This window comes from Canis lupus, chromosome 13, assembly GCF_003254725.2.
Source record: "Canis lupus dingo isolate Sandy chromosome 13, ASM325472v2, whole genome shotgun sequence".
Classification (NCBI taxonomy): domain Eukaryota; kingdom Metazoa; phylum Chordata; class Mammalia; order Carnivora; family Canidae; genus Canis; species Canis lupus.
Window position 1 is genome coordinate 50,156,100 of NC_064255.1, and position 7,787 is coordinate 50,163,886.

The 7,787-nt window shown below is 36.7% G+C and overlaps 1 long non-coding RNA gene across 1 annotated transcript; it reads right to left on the reverse strand.

Moving 5' to 3' along the window:
* Positions 1 to 6,152: 6,152 nt before the first annotated feature.
* LOC112652094 (uncharacterized) lies at positions 6,153 to 7,503 on the reverse strand. The gene is made up of 3 exons (XR_003131244.3): positions 7,311 to 7,503; positions 6,494 to 6,757; positions 6,153 to 6,264 (listed from the first exon to the last, which is right to left on the reverse strand). It is a non-coding gene; the product is annotated as an uncharacterized LOC112652094 (long non-coding RNA).
* Between the last annotated feature and the right edge of the window lie 284 nt (positions 7,504 to 7,787).

Genomic DNA, 7,787 nt, shown 5'->3' on the forward strand with positions numbered 1-7,787 from the left:
AATTAACTTCATGTAAAGAGAATACAATTATGCTCATCTTATCCTTGTATAAATAGAACTCTAGGCTGCACTCAAGAGGCAGTAAGAATACAGGTTGAAGGTATGGGCTCTGGGACTACAGAGCTGTAGGCTCAAAATCAGACTGTTGTGTACTAGCTGTATCACCTAGGGAGCATTCTTTAAACTTCTTGCTCAGTTTCCTTACTTATAAATAGGGCTAAAATAAATGGTAACATTTATTTATTTGTTTGTTTATTTATTTATTTATAAAGATTTTATTTATTCAAGAGAGACACACAGAGAGGCACAGACATACACAGAGGGAGTAGCAGGCTCTGTGGAAAACCTGATGTGGAATTCAATCCCAGAACGTTGGGATCAGGACCTGAGCTGAAGGCAGACGCTCAACCACTAAGCCACCCAGGCGTTTCAGTAACTACCTTTTAGAGTTAGTGTGGTGATTAAATGAAATGATAATAAAGCATTTATTGCAGTATATGATACAAGGTAGGGATCAAAGTTAGTAGTTCCATCTTGCAGTTCTTTAAAATTACATGACATATTTTGGCAGTTATTTTCATCCATCCCCCTACCCACCTCCCTTCTGGTAAGGTTTATTCTCTGTAAATAAGAGTCTCTGTCTCTTGGTTTGATTCTCTCTCCTTTTTTCCCCGTTTGCTATTTGTTTTTTCTTAAATTCCGCGTATGAGTGAATTCATATAGTATTTATTTTTCTCTTTGATAAAGCAGTAAAGAATATCCAATGGGAAAAAGACAGTTTCTTCAACAAATGGTATTAGGAAAACTGGTTAGCAACATGCAAAAGAATAAAACTGGTCCACTTTTTTACACCAAACACAAGAATAAATTCAAAATGGATTAAAGATCTAAATGTGAGACCTGAAACCATAAAAATCCTAGAGGAGAACACAGGTAATAATGTCTTTGACATTAGCCATAGCAATTTCTTTCTAGATATGTCTCCTGAGGCAGGGAAACAACAGCAAAAATAAACTATTGGGACTTGATTATCAAAACAAAAAGCTTCTGCATGATGAAGGAAACAACAAAACTGAAAGGCAACCTACAAGAATGAGAGATATTTGCAAATGACATATCTGATAAAGGGTTAGTATCTAAAATATGTGAAGAATTCATCAAACTCAACACTAGAGAAATAAATAATCCAATTTAAAAATGGGCAGAAGACATGGATAGACATTTTTCAAAGGAGACATATAGATGGCCAACAGACACCTGAAAAGATGCTCAACATCACTGATTATCAGGGAAATACAAATCAAAATACAAATACAATACAAATCAAAATCACAATGAGATATCACCTCACACTTGTCAGAATGGTTAAAAATCAACAGCATAAGAAATAACAGATGTTGGTGAGGATGTAGAGAAAGGAGAACCCTTTTGCACCATTGGTGGGAATGTAAACTGATGCAGTGATCTGGAAAACAGCATGGAGGTTTCTCAAAGAGTTAAAAATAGAGCTACCCTATGACCCAGCAATTGCACTACTAAGTATTCACCAAAGAATACAAAAATACTAATCAGGCACATGTAGCCTGATGTTTATACCAGCATTATTGACAATAGTCAAATTATGGAAAGAGCCCAAGTATCCACCGACTGATGAATGGCTAAAGAAGTGGTGTCTATATACACACAATGGGATATTACTCAGCCATAAAAAAAGAATGAAATCTTGCCATTTGCAATGACAGGTTGGAACTAGAGAGTATTATGTTAAGTGAAATAAGTCATTCAGAGAAAGACAAATTTGCTATTCTTTTCTGAGTCTTATGGGAGTTCTTATTTCCTGTCAAGAGAGTCCTCCTCAGTTCCTCCTGTGTAGGTCACCTTTAGCCTAGTGGTTGAAGTTTCCTGCCTTTATAAGATACTGTGATTAGGTCAAGCCTTGGGGGCCTATTGGTACTCCTGTTGTGAGGAATGAGACCAAGGTGATGGTGATAGCACATGTATGCTGGAATTGATTTGTTTCTAAAGCCATTCCTAATCCTGGATGGCTTCCCTGCCTAGTGCTGTTGTCTTGGTTGTGACACTTAAGGGTATGACTTCTAGAAAGTACCAGCTCTGAAAAACTTCCCTGCTTGTGTATTTTTCTCAAACTAGAGGAAAATTGTATGCTGGTCCTTTGCAAGATGATCACTTGTTACTTGGTTAGTTTTATTGGAACATGCATTTTAGATCTGGCTTTTTTTTTTTTTTTTTTTTTTAAGGAATCTGTCCCTTCCACCAAACATTTATAGATAATCAGACAAAACAAATAGACTGACAAAGCAGTTAATATATAATATTTCTACCAGCTTCTTTCCAGAAAAGGAAAGGCTATTAAGGTTCATAAACAATTTATTAATTCTGTTTTCTATTTTGAGGGAAACTGTTTTCTGACCTTTTGACTAAATTAGGGCTGGTAGCAATTAATCAGATGGAGAGCAAAAATAGCTTGCGGATTCAAGCTTTTAATAAGTATACATTATAGTTAATGGAATTATTTCCATAGTTCAAAAAGCATTCTTGAATATACACAATTTATGTAGGATTGTGGCAGTTGCTGAAAATCACCCTAGAAGAAAATAGAACTTGTTTCCAAAAACTGACAGTAATGAAAGAAAACCCCATAGTTGGGGAAATAGAATATCATGCATAGACAAAAAACCAGTATGTGGAGCTTTATTTCTGCATCATATCTTTATTTGTAATACAGACCAAGTAGAATTCTAGTTGTCTTTGTTCTCTCCTTGGTCTGTGAGGGTACTGGTGGGGCAGCAAAACTTGACTCCTTAAGTTTTGTTTTTTTTTTTTTTTTTAATTATTTGATCTGCGCTTTTTATTCTGGGAGCCTGATGTAGTTAGCTACCTAAGTAGCTATTCCAGCTACTATTCCTGCTATTCCTAACAGTACCAAATGAGTGAAGCAACTGGACTCCTAATGGAACCCAGTTCAACTTTTAATTACATATTTTGGAGGAAAATATTTGAAAAAGGAAGTAGGAACAGGTCCTGAAAATTCTGAATAGGGTCTGACAAAGAAAAAAGATTAAAATTGACCATAGGGCATGGAGGTCAAGTAGACAAGTCTTTTAATCTTAATATTTTCTTTGCTGTATAGGAAGCATTATCAAATGAAGTCATAGTGATAACCAGAGTGATATTTTATAACATCAGCTTTACAGAGTCTACTATTGTTATGAAATGAAAATTCTTGGTTTGAGTTCAATTTTTTTAGAATTTGCTGCTATATATTTCTGTGCATAGTGGTTTTCAGATATAATGGTTCAAAAGCAGTTACTCAGTTTGATGGATATGAAAAGTAGCCTGGTATTAATCAGACAAGCAGTCCAGCCTAGGAGAATCCTTCTGTAGGTGTAAAGCTAGTTTATTTCAAAATGACCTTTGGGTGAGGATTAGGTTTCCAAAGTATGGGGAGATATAGAGTGATCTCAGTTTAATTGGACCCTGGCTTTCTTTTCCATTCACCTAATTATACCTTGTTTGAAGAGAATAATGACAAGGAAGATAGAATAAAGAATATAAGATCAAAGCTCAATACTTGAATCACTGTGCCAGTGATTACCATTGGGGTGATCTTGGAAAAACTACTTGGTATCTGTGATAGTTTTATTGCAAAATGTTTCCAATTCTTTACTTTCCATTCTATCCATGTGACTTTGCAGCTCCTCCCATTCATTAAATGGTGATATCTATTTCCTCAGCCTTTGACTTTGGATTTGGCCTTGTAATTGCTTTAACCAATTACAAGATGGCCCACAGAATAAGTGGCTGTGTGGCTCTTCAGAGCCCAGGCCTCTTACCACACATAGAGAGACCGTGTGAAGGAGTCCCCTGCTGACAACTGGCCACCCCCCAGAACAGAGCCTCCTAGTTGACAACACATGCTTGAGGGAATCCCGCAAAGACCAGAGAATCTCTCAACTGAACTCTGTCTCCATCATTGACTTGTAGAATCATGAAATGAATAGATGATTATTATTTTAATCTAAGTTGCTTTAGTGAACCTCAGGTTCACTTATCTCATCTGTAAAATGGAGATAATTATATCTGCCCCAGAAGATTGTTATGAGGACTGTATGATACAAGAAATATGAGCCCATCACTATGGCTGGCACATAGCAAGTGTTTAATTAATGTCAGTTCCCTTTATACCCCTTTTATCAGCTCCACCCCCCCCTTCACCCCTTTCCTCCCTACAACTTTTTCCCTTGGGCCAAAAAAGCAAATAGTCAACCTTTTGAATAACTTGATTGCCACATAGATGGCTAAGGTGTTGTGAATATGTAATTAAAATGATGAATGCTCAGTTCACATTAAAATAACAGGCATGGTGAGTGCACCAGAACACATCTTGATTAAGTAGTTTGACCCACGTGCTTTTTCACTGGCTACAGACCAAATACTGAGTGGAGCTGTGTGGGGCTAGCTGACAGGCTCTGTATGACTCAGAGAGGGATGGTACCCCAGGGAGGGGCCGGTTTCACTTAATGCCACCCATTTTGTGTGGTATTTCTCGATCAATTAATTATGGAAATCTGCTTTATCGCACAGCTTTTATTAATTTTCAAGTATTATATGTTTGACCTAACTTGGGTATATTTTGAAGGTGAATCTACATAGTTGATTAAATCAATAAATATGTGCTGAGAACCTAATATGTATCATGGCTAGGGATACAACATGGGCACATAACTTGTCTTCATGGAGATTAATGTTCTGTTCCTAAATACCTGCAAATGCAGGTCTCTTCATACCCTGGGACTCTGGGATCAATCTTTTCCTTGGGAGGAGAGACTAAAGTTCATTGATTCAGCATTGACTCACACCGGTTGTTAGATCTGCTATAAACATATGACCAAACTTGAATGTAACTGGGTCTAATCTTTTTGGGACTAAATTATAATGAGATTGAATAATGACTCCAGAAGCTGAATAAAATGTATCATCCAACGACTTCATTATATTGATATCTGCCATTAGACCATTCATCTGCCTGCACTGCTGATTGCCTGGTGTTTGGAATTTTCTCAGATGCCATGAATCTTTGATTTATTTTCATTCATTTGTTTCTGTAATCTTCCATTTACTTATTCATCAACTTCTCAAATACATGTGCCTTTGATGTGCTAGACATGTGGTCTTTCCTGTACAAGAAATTCTGGTCCAGTGAACTGAGGCAGGCATGTAAACAAGTAACTAGAATGAACTGTTACATCAGCTATAAGTTTTACAGGGGACCTGGGAGCAGAGACAAGGGTTTGAGATGACTTTAACCTAGAACAACTTGTTTCATCCGAGGCAGACCCTCTCTTGCCTGAGAAAATTTATCAGAGCCCTCAGGGAGCTAACACTACAGCCACTTCTTATTTCTATATTCCAATCCTGGGTTTTTCTCTCTTGTGGCGCTGTGCCCAGAGTTTCTGACTGTACCAGCTCTGGCTCCGTGAGCCTGTTACAACTTTAAAGGTAAGGAACACTTGGCCAGACTTACGAAGAAGACGCATGTACAACTACAGAATGTGTTATGTTCATTTTATAAGAAATTACTTCAATTATATTTTCATTTTGTTGCAGGTGATGTTTATGGAAAAGTGATCTTTGTGATTAGTACCAGTATTTGTATTTAGGGAGTGCTTATTGCCATAAATGTAAGAAGTTAGCAGCTGTACTAATTTGCTCTGGCTGGACATTACACAGTACTACAGACCAGGAGGCTTAAACAAGAGAATATTATTTTCTCATTATTCCAGAGATTAAAAGTTTGAGATCAAGGTGTTAGTAGGGTTCGTTTCTTCTGAGGCCTCTCCCCTTGGCTTGTAGACTTCTCCGTCTGTCTTCACCTGGTCTTCCCTCTATGTGTATGTCCTTATTTCATCTTATAAGAATGCCAACCATATTGGGTTAGGGCTTACCCTCACTACTTCATTTCAAATCAGTTACCTCTTTAAAGAGCTTATCTCCAAATATGATCACATTGAGAGGTATGAGAGATTAAGACTTCAAGGTCTGAATTTTGGGGAAATACAACTTAGCCCCAAACAATAGTTTTCACCAAAGGTAGTCATTAAAAGCTGCACATTCATATGCAACAAATAAATTGCCATTTTATTTTTTAACACAGCTCATAGGTGATGCATCCAAACATATTAAAGAGAAGGGATCTCTTGTTTTGTGGCACTTGGTGTTTATGTACAGGTTTGATAGGCTTGGCTGTGAAGGAGAGAGAAATTTGAAGTTTTAGAGAATGCCAAAAACAGTGTAAAAGCCTTCAGTTTGCTCTGAGCTTCTACACATTCATATTCTTAGTCTAGTAACAAAAAATATGGCATACAGTTTGAAAATAATGACCTAAGAATTATTTTCTGAGTTGGCATTTAGCCAGCTTCTTCTTTGTCTACTGTCAGGAGCATTTTATCTTCTTTTCTTTATGAGCTCTCACCTTGATTTCTGTTCTAGCAATGCATCCATTAACTGATGGTATTTCTCTCTGTCTGTCTCATGTATTGGTATGCTGTTTGTGTGAGGGGGGAAAGGTAGAGGGAGGGAGAGATTGAAAGAGAAAGAGAGAGTGAAAGGGAGGGAGAGAGAGAAAGAAAAATAAAGAGAACAGTACTAGAGGAGGAGAGAACAAGAAAGCACATTTACTTTGGATTAACATATGTCAACTCTTGTTATCCAACTGGAAATTCAGAGAGAACGTTATCTAAGAGAAGAAAAATAAGATCATTTATTGAATTTATACATAGGATAAAGAATATTTGTGTCATGCTCTTTTAACATTAGAAATTATACTAACATTACTAACATTGGGAAGAAACCAGTAGAGCTTCAGTCTATACACACAGAATGATTGCCTTGAGTTGACTAGGCTCTATTTTGTAATTTTGTACCATATTCATGAAACTATTATTTAGGCTTGGACATACATGAACATCTTACAGATGCACATGCCCACTCTTGGAACTCACCTGTGATTATTATTACAATTGTTTTTAATCAAAAGAGATATTATGGTAGAGATGTCTCATTATCAACCCAAAATTGGATGTTTAAGGGCATTTACCTTCTTTTGATGAATGTATTTTTAGTCTATTAAACCTTCTTTCTATCGCTCAGCCTTCCACCAAACCCCGTGAGTTCTGATCTTTTTCTGTTCATGCTAATAATGTATTGAGTCATCTGGTGCCATGGATTCACAAAATGGTCCTGGCCACTCTTTGGTCCTAGATGTTTTAGACAAGGTATTCTAATCTTACTTGAACTTCATTTAGCCATGGTGGTCCACATTGAATTGAAGAAGTTTTTCTAAATGGCATCTGCAGTGCCCCATATTTTATGCCATCATTGCTACTGGATGCCTTCAAAAGGAGCTTCCCTAAGAGAAGAAACAAAACCTCATCACTTTAAGTAGCCTCCTTTTTCAGGGCTTAGCAAATAAATTCTCTTTCTTAATCACTTTCGTTCTGTTTGTATATATACCTGTAATCAATATTTTATACTTGAAAATACCTTTCTTACAGTAACTTATATTGTTAAAAATAGTACTTTTAATTTAAGATCCATTTAAAAAATTCATATCTCTTTATGCATTAGAACTGTGGAAGCCTGGCTATGCCTCCGGACTTTGGTGAATTTAGACGAGTTGCTTTGGATCAGATTTACTGCCTTGTCTCGCTTCTTCCTTTCTCTTATTACCTTAAGAATACCAGCTTTTGAATTGCAGCAGAGCAGTA